The 19,391-nt window shown below is 39.9% G+C and overlaps 1 protein-coding gene across 7 annotated transcripts in view; it reads left to right on the forward strand.

Annotated features, from left to right (window-relative positions):
* The first annotated feature begins 932 nt into the window (after positions 1 to 932).
* PPP6R3 (protein phosphatase 6 regulatory subunit 3) overlaps positions 933 to 19,391 on the forward strand; it is a 64,393-nt gene continuing 45,934 nt past the window's right edge. For 2 of the 7 annotated variants that reach the window (XM_076344312.1, XM_076344315.1), the window contains exons 1-2: positions 933 to 1,051; positions 17,073 to 17,248. The gene's annotated coding sequence lies outside the window, so the exon portion shown is untranslated. Of the gene's footprint in view, positions 1,052 to 17,072; positions 17,249 to 17,663; positions 17,742 to 17,959; positions 18,109 to 19,391 lie in introns of those variants that run through there. The other 5 variants (XM_076344313.1, XM_076344316.1, XM_076344317.1 and 2 more) reach the window with 4 other exon arrangements.

Below are 19,391 nucleotides of genomic sequence, written 5' to 3' on the forward strand. Positions count from 1 at the left end.
TGCAACACACCACATCGTAGGTGTTTTTTTTGCCAGTGGTGGGGCACACAAGCCCACCTGCTCAGCTATCTGCCATCCAAGCTTTCAAGCAGAGGTTCTTACCAGCGGGGTTTGGCCAAGTGGGGTTGCAAAGCTGCTGCCTCAGCCAGCCGTACTGCAGGTGACATGAAGGGAGGGTTGCCAGGGCGCAGCACCTTCCCTGGTTTTCACACAAGTTTATTCTGGTGCGCTTTGGTTAAAATATATTGCTAGTTCTTATGTGGAGCTGGAGGTCCCACGGACGCCCAGAAACAAAAAAGCCCCTCTTGTGGGGAATGAGGGCACCGATCCCACTCTCCCTCGCATGCTAAGCGAGCACTCTACCTTTTGAGCTAATTCCCCTCCTCACTAATGCCTCCCCCCGCAAGCTGCCACATCGCACCCCTCCACGCGCACCACCGACTTGTTGTCAGGCAGTTTGGCGTCCGCACCACGCCCTGAGGGGCGTAGCTCCGCGCGCTGGCCAATGGCGAGGCGCAGGGGGTAAGGCTACAGGGAGATCGCCACTACAGGCGCCCACCCCTCCCGCCGTGGCCTCCTGCCGGGTCTGAACATCTCAGCTCTGGATTGGGCGGAAAGGGTTTATTTTTAAAAGGAATGTGCTCTTTCTATTGGGCGAGAGAAACGCCTGTCAGGGTGACGTTTCCTTGTTGCTAAGTCGGGAAGGTGGGAAGTGAGATGCACCCGCCCCATGCGTTGACTGGCCAACAGGAAGCCGAGAGCCCGCCCCTAACCCCGTTCGACCCTGTTGCAGTCGCGTAGCTGAGTGACTGACACCCGCCAGACTGCCATTGAGAGGCCGAGCTCCGCACACCGCCCAATAGAAAGGCGCAAGCCGAGGAGGAGGGTGGTGCCGGGGCGGTATGATTGGCAGGCGGGGCGGAGGGAGAGGAGGGCTCGCAGGAGCTGATATGTCCGCCATCTTGGAGCGTCGGTGATGGTGGCAAGCGGTGGCTTTCCCGCCTGAGCGGAGGCGGCCTGGGGCCTGTGGCGGGGGGACGCGCTTGCCGAGGTATGGGCGGGATAGCGGTGAGCTCTCTCTGCCACCGCTTCGAGCGCACCGGCGGCTGCTCTGCTGCGGTGGCGCGGGCCTAGCGCCTGCTCCCCTCCGCGCGGGGGAATCCGGACGCTCCTCAGGTGCCGCCGGGCCGGGGCCTGGCGGGGCTGCTAGGGCCTGGCGGGGCTGCTAGGGCCTGTCGTGTGCGGTGTCCCCTCGCATACGCGCCACCGAGCCCGGAGCGCCCGGGCCGGGCGCGGCGGGCCACGGCGCGGCTGCGGGGTGCGGCGGGCCTGGGTGCGGCGGGGAAGGCCTGGGCCGTGCTGGAGGGAGCCTTGCCCGCCCGCCGCCTCTTTATTCTCGTGGCCGTGACGTTGGGTCCTTCGGCAGCTGCCCCGAAGCTTCTTCCTGCCGTCCGTGGCGCTTCATCCCGGGTGGGGAGCCGGCCGGCAGCCGCGGAGGGGCGGGGACGCCGCGGCCGTTCCACGGCAGCTTTTGGGCGCAGAGCGTTGGCGGCCTGGTGCGGCGCGGAGCGGGTCGTCGCGCGGTTGGGTATGGTGGGCGGTGCATTGTTCCCCGCTAGACTGGAGAAGCTCTAAACTGGGTGAAGTGTTTTGTCGAAATGGGGGAAGCTGTCTGCACTACTCTACTCTCTCCCCCGGCAGTCACTTGTGCTGTTGCTGTGACTTACAGAACTTTATTCTGGTTTCACTGTTATCTCTCGGGTAATAAAACAGATGAGCCTTGCTGATAGCTAATTTTGCATTCACTTTCCTTCTTCAAAATCAGTGCCTCAGTATTCCTGTGAGGACGCTGCCTTTTTTTTTTTTTCGGGGGGGGGGGGGGGCGTTGTTTGTTTTATTTTTTTAACAAGGCAGCTTCTTTTAATTAGAATTTTTTAAGAGCATAGCAGTGTTTGGGTAAGCTTTAACTGCTGTTAAATACATCTGGCAAAATTTGACTTTGAACCTGCCAGTTCTTTTGCTTTTGTTTTGCTTTAGTGGCTAAGAACATCTCAGAGTGTAAGAGGGAATTAGTGTTACAATCTTGTCTTGTATGACATAAATACAACTGAGGCTAAAGTTCATCTCTGTTAGGGTAAATTTTATTTAAGTTAGAACAGTAGGATACTTCGAATAGGTGGGTTGTTATTTTAAAAAAGTGTTCTGAGTGGAAGAGTACAGAAAACTTATAAGTGGGTGGATAGCTTTAGGAAGTGTTCCTTGTGAGATGTTGACAACTTAAAAATGAAAGGTTGTGTTACTGCTAGTGATATTACTTAGATTTTAAATCTCCTTCAGTGGAAGGAATCTAAATATACTCTAACAGTGTGGGTGTGTTTGATTTGGGTTTGTTGGTTTGGTTTTTTTTTTTTAATTGATGAGTATTAAGCTGGTTTAAAATTTCCAGGTAGTACATGAAGTAGCTTGTGAACTGCACAAATACATGTGTGCTTTTTTTTTTTTTTGAATGCTGAAAGATGGGAAGTCTCCCTGTTTCAGTGTTCCAAATAGATTACTGCAGTTACTTGAACTGCAATGTGTATTTTCAGTACAACATGCATTCTAGTAAGAGTTTGTCATTACTTAGCTCTGTGTTATTTATTTATGTTTTCAGTGGTGAGGCATGGACTAACTTTAGCTTGCAAGAGTCTTTATTATACAGATATAAAAGAACACTACAGAACTATCTTTCAATATATAACTTGTTAATGAGACTTCATGCAAATGTGGTATCTAGTCTCCATGTTTATTTTTTGACAGTTTGTAGTTCTAATTATGTGTTTAAGTTCACTTAAGTGATTTGTTTCCTCCATCTATGATATTGCTTGAACATAGGTGATACTTCTTATTTGCTTTCTGTATGAAAAGCAGAATGCGTATGCAGTATTGAATCCTGCACTTTCTGAGTTACTAAAGGAATTTATCTTCTAATACTACTAGAAGATTTTATTTAGGCCAGAAGAACTGCTGAAGAGGTCTGTTTACAGTGAACTTAAGGAAAACACTGAGTTAAAGTGAAAGTTGTAGTTTAGAAATTTCAGGAAAAGCGGCCTGTTTAACAGGAATGTCTTTAGGTAGGGTAGTGCATTATAGCTTCTTTGCAAGCAAGTTAGATTTATATGTAAACTGCTGTGACTGTAATATCTTTGGATTCTTTTAAGTACAAATCAACCAGTCATTAAAGATACTAAATTGTGTATCTTTTCATAATACTGCCTGCAAACTGTTCACTCTACTTCTGTTGACTTGCTAAAGTGAGAAAATGTGACTGTTTCCTTCAGAACCCTTCTCTCTTGCACTTAACAGAGGTGATGCTATAGCCTGTATACCAATCAGAGAATCAGATTCAAGTGAATTAATAGAACGGAATCTGAATTTAGTAGTATTAAAGCAGAAAATTACATATGTAGTTAACAGATGGTTAGAGAGTGAACTCTATTGTTATGGCTCAACAGCTTTGCTTCTCTACTCAGTTTAAGCTTGAAATGCATGTACTATGAAATGCTAAAGAGCTGGCTCAAAAACAACCAGTATGGGATTGAAACAGTCAGAAGGGAGAAATGCTTTGAATAACTGTCTGGTCAACTCTCCTTTCTCTCCATTGATGTCCTCTTTTGTCCAAGTGCTTAAAAAGCCTTGAAGTATTTACTTAACTCTGCAGTTAGTCAAGATCACTTTGTATCAGTATATTGAAATAAGACGTTTTCTAGCTTCAGTGTTCCAGCATACTACACAACATCTTCGTAGGTAGGAGGCTTGCATATTCACTTCTCACATTAACTGGGTTAATTTATGGCCTTTGGAAGTTATGATGGAAATCACAGCTTTTCTGCTTGGGCCAAAGAGACACTAGTATGACCATAGTGACCTGTTTCTGTAGTAAGGTAAGATGTCTTAAGCATATTTTCTGCCATCTAGATTCAGCTGTCGTAGTAACACCTTCATCTGTGACTCTTAAGATTACTGTGTACTCTATGTTATTTCATATGCCAGGTTTAGGAATAGTGTGCTATCTCAAAGTAGACACCACATCCAGATTCTAGAAGACCAGATGTCTGATTGGATTATCTTAAGAGCAAGATGTGGAGCCATTGTTTTTGGCAAAACTTTCCACAATAATAAAACAAGTAGGGATAAATGAGACAAACGATATCATTTCTCGTCTTATTTTGTCAAGTTGGAGGAAGAGAGCAAAGAACTCGGGGAAACTATTTAGTGATCACATTTGATCCTGATATTTTCGGGGAGGGAGGCAAGCCTGAAAGATCAGTCAGAAAATATGTAGAGAATATGAACATAATGTTGAAAGCTTTGCATAGCATGTTTAATCGTTTTTGTGGTGTGTCAGGGTGCCAGCATCTGTTTTAGAAACCATATGGTTTTAGAAACCATGCAAATGTTTTTCTACTCTTGCATATTATATGCAGCTCTATAGCTAGCTTGGGACACTTCTCAGGAAATGGGATAGACTGAATTGATAGGATCGGGAAGACATTTGGTATAAGCTGTTAACAGATTGCTTGTTTATGGAATAGTTCTTCACACAATATTAGGAAAAAATCTGTTACTTTAAAATACAAGACTCTTCTTGACCTCTGTTTATTTAATAACTTCCTTGAAGTGCCAAGAAGCATGTTTGAAGTGGTATATGTGATTTGGAGTGGGTGAAAAAGATCCAAACTAACCCTTTGACTGTTCTTTCTTCTTGCTGTCAGTCTGTATAGTCATCCCCTAATCCTGTTAAACAGATGTAGCTTTTCGTCTTACATGGGACTTAAAAACTTGGAATGCTCAGTGACAGAATCTATGCAATGTGTTACATGCTAGCAGTGGAAAAGAATACCAAGAGGACCTCAGCATACAACTGTACAGAACTGTGAAGCTGTAATATACTCTACTGGAGTGGTGGTATATGTTGTTAGGCATGTTGGCAAAATGGCTAAGAAGAGCACCTATGAAATTGTAGTAAGGATTTGGTTACAAATGTGAAGGGAGGCAGAACTGAGTAAAAATCACGTATGTATGCACAAGCAGAAACTGCCCCATAGGTTTGAGGGTGGGTTCGTTTCTTTGGAGGAAGTTTTGAGAACATTCCTATTTCATTTTGAATGAGATGATTTCAAGCATTTATACACAGTCTAAGCTGTGCATCTGCAAGGAGATGGAGTACATGGCGTACTGGTTTCCCTCCCGTGTCCACTGGGTCTTCTGGAAAATGAGCACTGAAAGACCATAGGCCAGCTCTTGTCAGTTGTGACAAAAGATGCTTTTAAACATGAAAACTCAAGCATTTTTATGATGACCGAGGAGGTCCTGGGTGAGGCTTGTGAAAGGGCCATGTGATTTCCAGTTTGGTAACAAAACATGGTTGGGATTGAGGATGGAAACTTCAAAGTTTTTTTAGTAAAAACTAGTGACCTGAGTTTATTAAATATGTTCTATAATATAGCAATTCCAGTACTAAAAGCATTCTTATTGTTACTATGTATCAAGTGAATCCTAGGCCTCTTTTATCCCTGCTACGTGGTGGCACAGTCCCCACCTTCAATGACCATAGGCAGACTTTCTAACTGGATCCGAGTATGTAAAATAAGGTTCTATTGTGTGAATTTAACTTCTACTAGAGGTTTTTGGAGTGAATCTCATTATTTCCCAAACTAGTAGTTGAGAGAAAAATGCTCTCTGGAAATAGACGTTATGCTCCTCTAGAAGAGTGAAGCATAAGACCCTAGTCCCCAGTTAGGCGATGCACACTTCTCACTTGTAGTAGTGCCCTAATTGATAGATTAATCAAAAACAAGTTAATAAAATTTCAAGTAGTGCTTTATACAGTGGCTGTAGGCAATGCTAGTACAGATGTGATTACATCTTTTTTTTTTTTCATTCTACTGTAACTGGTTTGAGCGGTTGAGTTAGAGCAGAAAACAAGGGAGTAATAGACGTTTCTAAAGGCTTGGTTTGCTACAAATTGATATTACCTCAGTGCTACTTGCATTGTGAAAGGATTATCAGCCGCTGCCTCCACAGGGTGGATTTTTGCATCTTTGTACCAGAGTGGTGATACAGTTAGTGTTTCTCATATAGAAACTGTAAAAATACAATGCTATTTGCTTTTATTTTGTGTAAGTATAGTGGAAGCCAAGTCTTGTGGGTTTTTTTTGGGTTTTGTGTTTGTGGTTTGTTTGTTTTGTTTTTTGGTTTTTTTTTTTTTTACACTAAGAGTTACACTAGGGCAAAAATCATAGGTAAGGTCTTGGTGAAAAAACGTCTCTGTGAAACGCACTGTAACCTTACCTTTAAAGCAGATGTAGGGCTCTCTTCATATTCTGTTCTTACTTACCATGTACTACTCTGACCAGTCTCCAATCTGAAGAGCTTAGCTGGAAACTTTAGGACTGGTTTGAACTATAGTAATTCACATTATTTCTTTTGTTACTGCCTTGACAGACTTGCCAGATATCCAAGTATCCTTGGAAGCTAACTCTTCTAGAAAATAAGTAGTGGATTACATTTGTTTGAGAAGTTTAGCTGCTGTCACCGAACATCTTGAAAAAGGATGTAAAGTCTAGAGACTGCTAAAACAAAGCTGTAGTGGTGGTGGGAACAGATCCACTTTGAGGTAGGTGCGTTTCCTGCTGATGTTGTAAGTGGCTTGCATCTACAGGAAACCAACTTCATTTCACGTTGATATTGGTGAGCATGCATTCCAGATGGAAGTCCATTTGAAAATTGCAACAGCATGGGGGTTGTATTCCCATCTTCCATGTTTGTCTTTGTGTTCTTTCTGGCTGTTACAAAGGAGGAGTTTGTCACTGTTCATGGCAATTCTGAGGGCTAATAGCATTTTGTGAAGTGTTTTTTCCTGCCCATGAGTGACAGCTGTAGGAGTTAGACTGAACTGGCTATGAAGTAGTCAGTTCTTCCTTTTGGCTGTGACAAGCAAGCATTCATCAAAGGATCCTCCTATGTGTGTACTTGATGCTGATGATGTGTGCTTTGTTATAGCTTCAAGCCACATTTAATGGCAAAAAGATGTTGTACGCTGTATTTAGATGACATTTGTCTAATAAAGGAGGTGGTAAAGATAATATTAGTGAGAGGTCTGCATTTCTTAATGGTCGACATAAATTAAATGCGTCTTTTCATGCTGCTTGCCTTTACTGTAGTGATTAGTGTGCTGTTTTCATTTTAACAAGTGCTGCTTCAAAGAAGGGAAATGGAGGAAGATTTAAAGGCAATGCAGGCAGAAATCCAGTAGTTGATGAAAGATGGTGTAAGACTACTGCACAACTTGTTGAGCTCTGCAGGTTGTAAGAAAAGATAATTGCTGTCATGGCTGTGAGTTGATAGTAGCATTCAGTGCTTAATTTTAATGAATTGATAGATACTTGTAAAACTTTACAATTCCTTTTGATGTTACTGTGTCCTTCCTGTTGCTTTACCAGTGGTATTATGGGATATCTTTCCTCATTTAAAAGGGATCTACTTTGCCATCAGATTATGAAAGCAGTGTCTGTATTTCTGTGGCTTTATTGTTTTTTGGGCTAAGGCTCTCTTCTAGAGTCACTTATAATCCAAAAGCTTATAAATTTTGCTGTAAGACCAGTAATGTATGATTGGGGACTGAACTTGCAACTTCAGTCTTTCTCAACCCATTGTAAATGTTTGATTGCTTTTATTTTTCAGTAGTTGTGCCAGGTGCATTTGTCTTATTAATATGATAATAATTATTATCATATTAATAATATTATTATTATTAATATGATAATAATTATTATCATATTAATAATATTATTAATATTATATGCCCATATATTAATGCCCATCATATTATCATAGATGGGCACATACCTTTTTCTGTGGCTATCTGCTCTAGTATGCTCTCCTGCTATACTTAGGTATTATTTATTTATTTTGAGAGCCAAAAAAACCCCCAACCCCTTGACATGGCTGAACTGAGTACCAGCTATACCTGGCTTGGATGCTCTGCTTCAAAAACGCAATTTATAACTACAAATTAATCCTTAACTCTACAGTTACTGAGTAGGGAATTTAGTTGCCCCAATTGGAATTGTAGAGATAGGATATTGAAGGCAGACAAAAAAAGTTCTGAATCTCTTACGTATGCGGGTGTTTGTGAAAAAAGATTCTAAGTCTGAAAAACCCATAGGTTTGATATCTTTTGTAATATAGGAAACATCTGTGGATGTCTTGTCTTTTTTTCATTATAGGAAACTGGCTTCCTTTTAGGGCATAACAGAAAGCAGTGATGTTAATACTTGGACAATAGCTTTTTCTTGGAAATACACTGGTCCAATCCTCCCGTTCTCAGGACTCGGGAATTCTGAAGTTTAACAGTTTAACCTGCACTCCTCAGAAAAATATGCTAGCCATAAGGCTGGAGTGACTTGACTTTATGGAATGGTCTTAAGACTTACTTGACAAAAATCTGTGTGGACCATAAATGTTACTTAAAAGGATAAAAGACTTAAGTTCAGGTCTTAAGTAAATTGACCTCTAAGTTTCTGCTCAGCAGGGTATTGCTTTTTAGGGCTATATCATGTAATGCTCTTATAAATACCATTTTAAGTTCTGAGCTAGCATTTTAAATGGCTTGCTTTCTTTGAAACTTTATCCTTAAATCCCTTGAGTAGGCATATGGAACAGAAGTATCAATATAAAGTATCGATACAGTTTTCTGTAACTGTTTGTCTTGCATTGGGATTAATTATAACATTGTTATTTCAGTAATTCCTAGTTAGTAATGTAACACTTCTTGGTGAGAGTTCAGACCTCTTCTTGCAGTGGGAGAAAACTGTTGACGGATATATTGGTCACTAGAGAAGCGACTTGTAGGAAAGAATGGATGCTAGAAGTATTTTGGTGAATTATTGTGTTGTAGCCCGGTCTTGAAAGGGCACGAAGAAAATGAGAGGAGAAACATAGACAGTTGAAATAAGGGTCATTCCAAAACAACATTGTATCCCTAAACAAGCAACAATGGCATGCTGCTTGAATGTTTTTTTTAAACTCTGTTTGCATGTATATATTAGTTCACTTATTATTGCACAGCTGATGATCACTTCAGTGTAAAGATTTAGAATATGAAAGTAATCTCCCTTTGAAAAGTTTTCTTAAGAAATGCTACTAAATCTTTGAGGTAGACTTGCCCTGTAGTTTGCCACTTGCAACTATGATAGAGTTTTGAAAGACACTGTAACAAACGTACTCTTCTGATGCTCCAGAGAGAAGCATCGAAGTAGAGCTTTAAAAAGATTATGTTGAAGATTACAGAGAAAACATAGTAGATTTGGCATTTCCGTATAAAACTTTGGCTTTTTCATCATCGGTAGGGTGTATGTTGCAGTTGGAAGATGGCTTATTCTGTTAGGCAATCTTGATTTTTCTAGTATTGTCCATCAAAATAGAAGAGTTCCATGGGGAAGGCATACTTCTGTTCAGTGGAGGCACCAGAGGCATCTGTGCCTGAAAAATGTAGTGTAATTGCAACGTGCATATTTTGTAAAAGCACAGCATGGCAAAACTTGGTTTACTGGAGTGATTTGCTCCAAAATATAAATTGCCTGGGGGGTAGGGGAAAGAGGAAGAAAGATAATATTAACTTAATAGCCACTTCAAACTCTTATGTGCAAAATGTCTTCTCAGTGATTTTTTCATTATTTTGCTGGGTTTCTAATTTCTCTTCTAGAACTTACGTTTGCATATACCCAGATAAAAATGATGGTCATTCATTAAACTTGTGTAGGTGAGACTTAGTGAAATTTTCTCATTCAAAGCAGTTTTTTCTTAGTTTTGTAAGCTGAGTCTCAGAAAAGTAAAGCTAGTCGTGCCTCTATCTGTAGTTTCACTGTGTAGTGCTAAGTACTCGTTGTTTAAATAACATGGGGCAGGGGGCTTTCTAGCATTTTATGTTACAAAAAATGGTGGTAAAATGCTTGTGGAGTATATTTAATCTTTGAGTGATAAGGTAACTGAATAGAGATTCAGACAACCCAACTGTTTGGCATCCAGTACTTAATTGACATTCCATATGTATTAAAATATTTTTCTTTTCCAACTACTTAACTTCATCCTCAAGATATCTGCAGAGTTGGGGAAACAGTTGTATAGACTATTTTCCCGAATATACGGACTATGTTCTGTGAAGGAAAGGATAGTGTTCTTACTTGGTTAAAGGCTTAACTAAAGCCATAACATCGGCACTAAACTAGGGAAGATTCCAGATGGCACTAAAGAGTTTTTCTAAATGCAGATACCAACATTTAGGTAAGTAAGTATGGTAAAGTAGCATCACTTCCCTTGTATCCAGGTGCTGCTGCTGTATTTTATTTCTCTTGCTTGACGTTGGAATAACTCTTCTACTTTTTGTCCTAGGGGTTGTATTGATAAACATGAAAATTTAGGGATTGTAGAAATAAGTATAGATGGGCTTAAGCGTTTTGGTAAGTGAAGTCAAATTAGTAATCTTTCCCCAAGAGTAAGTCAAAATCAAAGACTTATTTTAACCTGCTTAAATTAAAGATTAAAGAGGAAATATCTTCAGTTTTTCTTTTCATGCTATTGGACCTCCACACCCTTTGAAGAGTGTTAGGGATTCCAACAGTTTGAAAAGCAAAACATGTTTGTGATACTGTCATGTTAGGGGAGTATTAGCCTGTGTATGCATGTAGGGTGTGTTGATTAGTTCTGTCAGTTTTCACAGGCTATGGTAGCACAGAAATCACAGGTAATACATTAGTGTCTCAGTCCTTGATATCCTGATTAAAAGGGCAGTCCTGCCTGACATCTTGAAAATGTGCAGCTGTTAAAACTTACTTTAATAGTTCTGTAAACCTTAGTATGAAGAAAAGCAGGAAGATAATCTTGCCCACAGCCTTTAGTGCAGTTCAGGTAACCTGCAGTGAAAGCTCAAGTTACCTGAACAACAGGACAAGGAGCCTTTAATGAAAGTGAAGAGTCAAGCAAGAAGTGACAAACAGCTTCGGATTTAATTTTGAAGTTGCTATCTTAATGCAAGAGTTCACTCTAATTCTGGCAGCAGCTATAGCTGACTGGAGCTTCAGGAGGCAAAATGTTGACAGCCTCTTAGAGGCTGCTGACTTCCACTTCTGAACTGTGAACAATCTTAAGTATTCTTTTTTTGACAAGACTAAAATTTTGCATAAAAAAGAAAGCTCGTAACAGACTTGAATGCACTGTCTATACAGAAAGAACACTCTGGTGTCCTGGTTAGAAGTTGCTAAAGTAAGCAGCTTTCTTCTACCTCTATGTATGTGCCTCAAAATTTGATTTGTGTCCAATTTTCAAGGTCTAATCAATGAGGTGAAAAGGAGGATGAACTTGTTTATCTGAACAGTTAAAGGTTGTTGAGAGAAAATGGGTATGTTTACATGATACACTACAGTGCCTTGCTAGAAATGTCCAAGCCAGTTATGCGTATGCTTTTGTTTAGTGTGCCATGCCGAGTAGTGATTTGGGTTCAAAAGCTGTGTGGCCAGTTAGCATGCTGTTGTGCTCAGGTTAATTAAGGGAAGTGAGGGACAGGGCTGAGTAGCTTTGGTACAGTGAAGTGTCTGATGCAGCTGTATTGCCTTCTAGTAGCACTGCTTCTGGTACTACCTTAGGGAACTCTTTATCATACTGTTGCCAAATACTGGTAAGCATGCTCAAACAATAGTCTTCTCATCTCTAGCCTGCTCTTTTTCAGCGGTGTTACCTCTGGTTGGGGCAGAGTGGGGCAGATTGAGTGAAACGCTGAAAGTTAAAGCTGTGGTTCAAGTCATGCACAGTACCAGTTTCTTAGACTTGGAAAAAAAAAATCCAAACCCACACACTTTTTGAGTACTAACTGGAACAGAATAGAATAAATGCTTAAGAAAAAGGAATCTCTGCTAAAATTCGTACATCTAACCTTAAGGCTGTCTCCTTAAGTTACAATAGTTTTTCCTTAAATGTTCAAACAAGAAAGGAAAAGTGTACTGCTGACGCAGTCAGCATTACTTACTTTTACATTTCCAGAGTAGTAGTACGGGAATTCAGGACTCATTTACACTTGCAGATTATCAGGTGGTTGAGACAGTAGTAGAACTGATGTTGAATTGTCCAAATTCAGCCTTGCATGTCTTGTTCTTATTTATCATCAGATTCAGGAGAACTTCTACTCTGCAATCCTGTAGCAGGCCTAAAGTGATATAATTTGGGGCAAAGATGGAAGAGACAAATCTTGGTTGCCCTGTCCCTAATGGTGTGTTCCTTCTTCCTTGGCCATGCTGGCCCTGGTGATTGACAGACCCTTTGAGCTGTTTCAGCATGTGGACTTGGCAGAAAAACTCCTTCCCTTCTTCTTCCACCAACTGCATTTGTCATCTCTTAAAGTAAGTTTTTCACTCAGAAATGACTTGGCAGAAGTCTGACCAGTGTTGGGGAGCCAACAGAGGGAGACTGTACAGCAAGGGGTAGTGCAGAGCTTCTTTGCATAGCCAACTTAGCCTCTTATAGCGCTCCTGTCAGAGATTGAAATTCCATCCAATTCCAGTCCTCATGCTGAGTGTGGATGGTCATGTTTCGGCATACAAATGTGCCCTCCAAGCAAGGTGTTTGGCACTGATAGCCAAAGCATTCAAAGTTTAAGTCCTAGCATAAGTGAGCCACTTCTTACAGTGTTTAAATGTTGCCTTGGTTATCATGCAGATTTTTTTATAAACTTCACTAGTTCACAAATTAGAATTCTGGACTAGATCAAATGCACAGATTTCTCTGCCCTTCATCTGTCTCCACCCTACCAAATTAATGGTGGTGGACAACATTTTAAGGCCAAGTTTCTTTGAAGACCATCTGTTCAAGGGGTTGCTTAAATAAAAGTTTTTGGAAAAAGATGTTCCTGATTAACTTCTGTAGTAAGCCATAAGACATGAGTGTTCTAAGGAGGACCTGTTATTTTTATTTTTCCACCAGACATTTGGATAGGTGTGGTAAGGAACAATGATGAGTCTTAAATGATTTAGCAGTGCTCTGTCTTGAGCATTAACATTAAACAGTTTTGTATTGCTAGACTGTAACTTAACTGGGGAATCTTTCTGGGCCAATAAGCCAGTGGAAAAAGGGAAAAAAATCTACTATTTTTTTACTTAAGCACAGTGTTGTATAAAAACAGTTGCACTTGTTCTGCGTATACTATGGCCCAAAGATGGAATAGAACTAAACCATGCAGTGGCCTGTGCTTCCCATTATTAATTGTGGTCCAGACACCTTTATTGTTCCTGAAGAGATGCTGGTGTTATGCTAGTGGTTTTGTCAAACTGATTGTCCCCATGATGGGGATGTGGGGGCTACAAAATGAAACTGGAATTTTTTCACCGAGGCTTTTTACATTGCAAAAAACCTAATCTTATATAGCAACTTTATTTCAGATATAGTAGGTTATATAAGTTACTGTTTTGAATGCATGGAATGAATTACTGTAAGATCAGCACTATTTAGTAGCTTGCAGTTCTTGCACTTTTTTACCAGAATGCACAAATGTTGCAGTGGTTTCTGTAAGCAGAGACACCTGTTTAGTTTCGGTGTTTGGGCCAATAGAGATGCATGGGAATGGTTTTAGAAGTAGACATGTCCCAGTCCAGCATTAATAAAATTTGTTTAGTCCTGTTTATGGCAGCTGGTCACATAGTGGTTAACTTCTCTGTCTAAAAAAGTGTAAATAAAGTTCATCAGGTAATACTTTAGAAGAGTCTTTACCATGCTGTTGCACTTAACATGAAGATGGATGCTACCCTGGATAGTTGTGCCTTGCTTTTATTTCTCAGATATATCAGTTAAACATGACCATGGATATGTTCTAGTGGTGATGAGTTTTCATAGTTTTATGTTTGAATGTAATATGTATACATGGCAATACTTTCATCCTGCCTTTGCATGTTATCTTCAGGTGTCCTGGTTTTGGCTGGGATAGAGTTAATTTTCTTCCTAGTAGCTGGTACAGTGCTGTGTTTTGGATTTAGTATGAGAATAATGTTGATAACACACCGATGTTTTAGTTGTTGCTAAGTAGTGCTTACACTAGTCCAGGACTTTTCAGCTTCCCATGCTCTACTGACTGAGAAGGCTGGAGGTGCACAAGAAGCTGGGAGGGGGCACAGCCAGGGCAGCTGACCCAAACTGGCCAAAGGGATATTCCATACCATGTGACGTCATGCCCAGTATGTAAACTGGGGGAAAGTTGGCCGGGGGGGGGCGCTGCTCGGGGACTGGCTGGGCATTGGTTGGTGGGTGGTGAGCAATTGCATTGTGCGTCACTTGCTTTGTATATTCTATTATTATTATTTTATTTCAATTATTAAACTGTTCTTATCTCAACCCATGAGTTTTCTCACTTTTACTCTTCCGATTTTCTCCCCCATCCCACTGGTGGGAGGGAGAGTGAGTGAGCGGCTATGTGGTGCTCAGTTGCCAGCTGAAGTTAAACCATGACATGAGGTTTAAGTTTTTTATAGCTTCCATCATGGTCCCACTTCTCTCTGACAGAAGTACCGTGTTAATGTGGCTGAACTATTGCTGGATGTGAGCCATCCCTGGATGTAGGAAAGCCAGAAATAGGCTTGAACCTCATCCAATCAGTTGATCCTTCTTCTTACTATTTTAAGGAAAGAACTCCTGTGGGGTTTTTTGGTGGTTTTTTTTTTTTTTTTTTAATCCATACTGCAGTCCCTTTCAATACCTAATCTGTGCTGTGGAGGGGAACAATCTGTACCGTTGAGTGGAAGTCATTCCTTAAACCAGACTCTCTTGTAGATTCTGAGGTGGACTGAAAAAGTCCTGATTGACCAGAGCAGGCTTCGGGTGGAACACCCTTCCCAGGGTATGCTATAATACTTGTGCTGTTAGTATCTTGTTAATTTTGATTACACTAGTGTTTTATTTTCCTGTATAATCCTACTGTATTGAATTCAGAAGCTGACTGTTCTAGTGCTGAACAATGGTATCTAGACGTTGAAGTTTTCAAACAGGAAGAGGAATAGAGAAATACCAGAAAGACATCCTTGTAAGGGGAGTAATAATAGTGGTTTTGATTTGGATAGTTTTCCTGGCAATTGAAATCTCTGTGGACATTATCTTAAGAATTTGTAAACTCTTCTGAAAGTGCATTATGCTAAGCAGGCTTCTTATTTTGCTCCCACATGACATAATTGAGGAAGTGACATTCTCTTCTTGGAGCTCTACTTCTGAACATAAGTGTGCATTTGGAATGCAGGAACGATAACCAAGGAAACTTTAGTAAAGCAAACTAAGTCCAGTAAACTTGTTTACTTTTCTGCTCTAGTTAGTTACTTGACTCACAAGGGATTGGGAAAGCTACCTGACATGTAGACGTGAAGGTCTAAGGATGAAAAACACATGTGACCTTTGAAAGTATTATGGTCAATGTTTACATTGACCTTCAGTTCATATGTATGATAGTTACTAAAATAGCCTTAGAGAAAGTTACGTTTAGTGTTTGTGTACGTTAAGGCTTGGAGTCTTTGTGCTGTTGTGAATGAAATGCAAATGTGGTGGCTTTTGGTTCCAGAACTGTTGGAGGTAACAAACATGGTATTTCAAGCCACAAAACTTACTAGCCCTACCAAAGCTAAGAAAAAACGCTTTTATTGGGTGATTGTTTAACTAGAATGCAAGAGTTTCTTTTAGTTCAAGAGGAATTTATTTGTAGTATATATCTTTAGGTTGACAGAGGCTATCAAATCATCTGCAAAGATCAAGAAACAGCTTTGAAGACATAGCTTCTTTAACATGGAAGGTGTAAAGTTAAATCATTCTTCTCTTTCTATTTGAAATGCTTTTGAGGTGTGTGGTTTGGGATTTTTTTTTAGCTGAAGATAAGTTTGTGACAAACTCCGATAGCAGAGCTTTTCAGCCAAATACTAGGTAGCCACTGACATGAATTAATCAACATGCTCCTATATTTGCTACCCTTCTTAATTGCTAGTACTGCTTTTTTTTTTCCATGAACAATATTACCCATGTTCACAAAAGAAACAAAAGTCTTGTCTTGCTTGAAACCTGTGTTAAAAAGCAAAATCAAAAAGCCCTCTGTAACTGGTGGAAAGGGAAAGTGAATTTTTGTATCAGAAATTAATCTTAAAACTGCCAGAAAAAGCTATGTCAGAAAGAAGCATCAATTGATAGGATGCTTTTTCTTGCCTATTTGGTGTTGACCAAAGCATGGGCAGGTAAGTGTCACTCTGAAGCCAGTTACGGATATCTAATAAAGCTCTTTAATGTCACTTTGCTTTGCATTGAAAGAATTAAACTATCAAGAGCAGAGGTAGCCTTAATGATGAATTTTAGGTGACTGAATGCTGTCTTAAAACAGCTGGCTACTTTGTAAGTCTGTATGTGGACTGTATTGTTTTTTTCTAAGTTAAACTGATTTCAGATTGAAACTGGCTGAATTATTTATACAGACTTATGCCAAAATAACTGGTGTTCTTAGTGTTTGTATGTTTATTTCTGTGCAGGTTTGTGTATAAATCAGATCTTAATATAACAAGAGAATAGTTATGAGGACAGAAAAGACTGCTGCAAAAAACTCTAGTAATGGGTATTTCAGATCTTCTAGATCTGAAGACGTTACTTCATATGAAATTGCTAATAGTTTATAAAAAAGAAAAAAGTCTGGATTCATGTTAGATTCCACAGTCAAGTGCAGATTATAAAGGCAGTTTTATTTCAATGAGGCAATGAAGTTTCTTCCTTTGTCTCCCAAAAGTAAAGAGGGATGTTTAATTAAAGTTGGTATAAAAAAAGTAAGTCTTTCAGATGACAAGCTGCTTTTGAATTTATTCTCAGAGTATGCTGCATTGAACTGACACTTTTCTTCCTAGCAAGTCATTTCCTTCTTCAGTTTGTATGTCTTATTCCCTGCAAAGCAATGCTTAGTATTCATGCAGTTGTTGAGCTATTGAATAGAACCTGTTAACAGTATTAAATTATAAAATGTTTTTTTGTCGTTGTAGGAAGAAATCTGCTTCAACTAATTCAATCCTAATTCAGTCCTGCTAATCTGCTAATACTGTAGATTGAAAGATTTTTTTTTTTGCTGTTGCCAGGATACCCTGTAATGGGCAAGGAGCCTGAGAGAATACAAATCGTTCTGGTTTTTTAACTTTTAAAAAATTTTTGTGTTTAACAGGTAAGGAACTTTTAAACTTCACCTACAGCAGTAGATTTAGCTTCTGCATCTATAAAGTCTTATCTTAAATTTTAAGTGGTTCCTGAATGCTTTAAGTTTTTCATGTCCCTGATGTCCACTAAAGGCTTATTTACCTGATTTCTGTAGGTTCACATTTACCACCACCTAAACTGCTCTTCCTTCTGCAGTTCAGACTTTGTGGCCATTCCTTCCCTTTTCTTGCAGCTTTTTTCTGAGTACTTTCTAGCTGGCTGTTTCTACTCTGTCTTTTAACCCACCCTGCTGTTGCACTGTCGTCTTTCTCTGCCACGCTTTGGTCTTACAACGAGAATCAAGGGTCATCTAGACACGCTGCTGTAGTTATTTTATTTGTTTTACAGGGAACATGTTTTAAAGTGTTTTGGTTTTGTGCCAGGAGGTGTATCTGCTGCCCAGCCTCCAATTCTTTGGAAGAGTTTCAAAGCAAATGTGTTCATGAACTGACATATATTAGGTATGAATGATGTTTAGCACTATAGGTTATTATAATGAAGTATGGTAATACTGTCTTCTGCAATTGAATTTTTGGTACTAAACTGCATGCTTCAGTGCAAAATTGTCTTTTGGGTAGCTATGCATTGTTTAGTTTGCTTCTTATAACTTTATGGAACCATCTGCTTTTCTCAGTACATAGGTATCTTCATTTCCATTTTGAAGATAATTGGGAGAATTTAAAATATGAAGAATCTAACTGAATTCTGTGACCAATGAATATTTTGAATGTGTAAATGTTTGGCTGTTGAAGTGGAGTTACTAGAAAATGATTCATCTTTTCTACTTGGGCAGAGGGGAAATCAGTGTCTAATTTGTAGTTATTGCAGGTAATTAAGATCTATATTTGTTAACACTATTAACCCATGGTTTGAGATAGAGTGTAGGAATTGATAAGGATACATTTGTTGCTTGGTATAAAATTGTTCTTGTAGCTTCACTGCAAACTGTATATTTCAGCTGATTTTTGTACTTTTGCCGGATGGTTATGACCTCTTGAATTTTGAGGAATTGGTGTCTTTGAGTAAATGTTAATTAGTTTGGACTTGTTTATGTACTTCAGCATGTCAAAGCAATTGATTATTGGGGCATTCAGTCGTAAAAGGTGTGTGTATATGCACATGATGGATATATATTATGTAGAAAAATACGTATTTATAGTTCTGATCTAGATAGAAGTGCAGCTAGTGTGCGTAAATAAGGGAGGCTAGTGTGATAAATAAGGGTGAATGTGATTTTGCTTCTGTCTAAATTCTTAACTGTTCTGCAACCATAGCGGGCTCCCTCTTTCCTTGTCTGATAGGGGAGTGAAAGTCCCTACTTAATAGATAATTTGCTTCCTCATTAGGAGGAGGAGGTGGCAGTTGTTAAAGAGGATGTTATGAAAATTACTGTGTCTTCTGATTGTGTTTTCTGATGTGTTTCTCTCCCAGTCAAGAAAAGGGCTACCATATGGTGTCTTTTGCTTGCACTTCACTCAAGGGTATGTAGTTACCCTCTTGAAAGTATAGTAGTTAGCTGAGGAGCATATGTGCTGTAAATGAGTATAATGGCTGAAAGGAATTGTATCTGTAGTACAAGCTTATATTGTACAATAGTCAATGAACATGCTGAAGTGTTTCTCTTGTATTCCAAAACATTGTTTGGTTACCCAGGAACTCCTGATGGTATTTGGAAGAAGGTGCAGTGTTTTGGTTTTTTTGGTATGTAAGTGAAACTTTACTTGCAAATACTTCAAAACACTGAAATGTTGCTAGCTTATGTACAAGGAATGCTCCCCCACAATTCGTGAATCTTAAAACTTAGTGATGGTAAGGTCTTACTAAGATGACTATAGAATCATTGAATGGTTTGGGTTGGAAGGGACCTCTAAAGGTCTATCTAGTCCAACCCCCCTGCCATGGGCAGGGACATCTTCAACTAGATCAGGTTGCTCAGAGCCCCGTCCAACCTGACCTTGAATGTTTCCGGGGATGGGGCATCCACCACCTCTCTGGGCAACCTGTTCCAGTGTTTCACCACCCTCAGTATAAAAAATGTCTTCCTTATATCTAGTCTGAATCTACCCTTTTTCAGTTTAAAACCATTACCCCTTGTCCTATCACAACAGGCC

The sequence above is a fragment of the Aptenodytes patagonicus genome, chromosome 7 (genome assembly GCF_965638725.1).
Source record: "Aptenodytes patagonicus chromosome 7, bAptPat1.pri.cur, whole genome shotgun sequence".
NCBI lineage: Eukaryota > Metazoa > Chordata > Aves > Sphenisciformes > Spheniscidae > Aptenodytes > Aptenodytes patagonicus.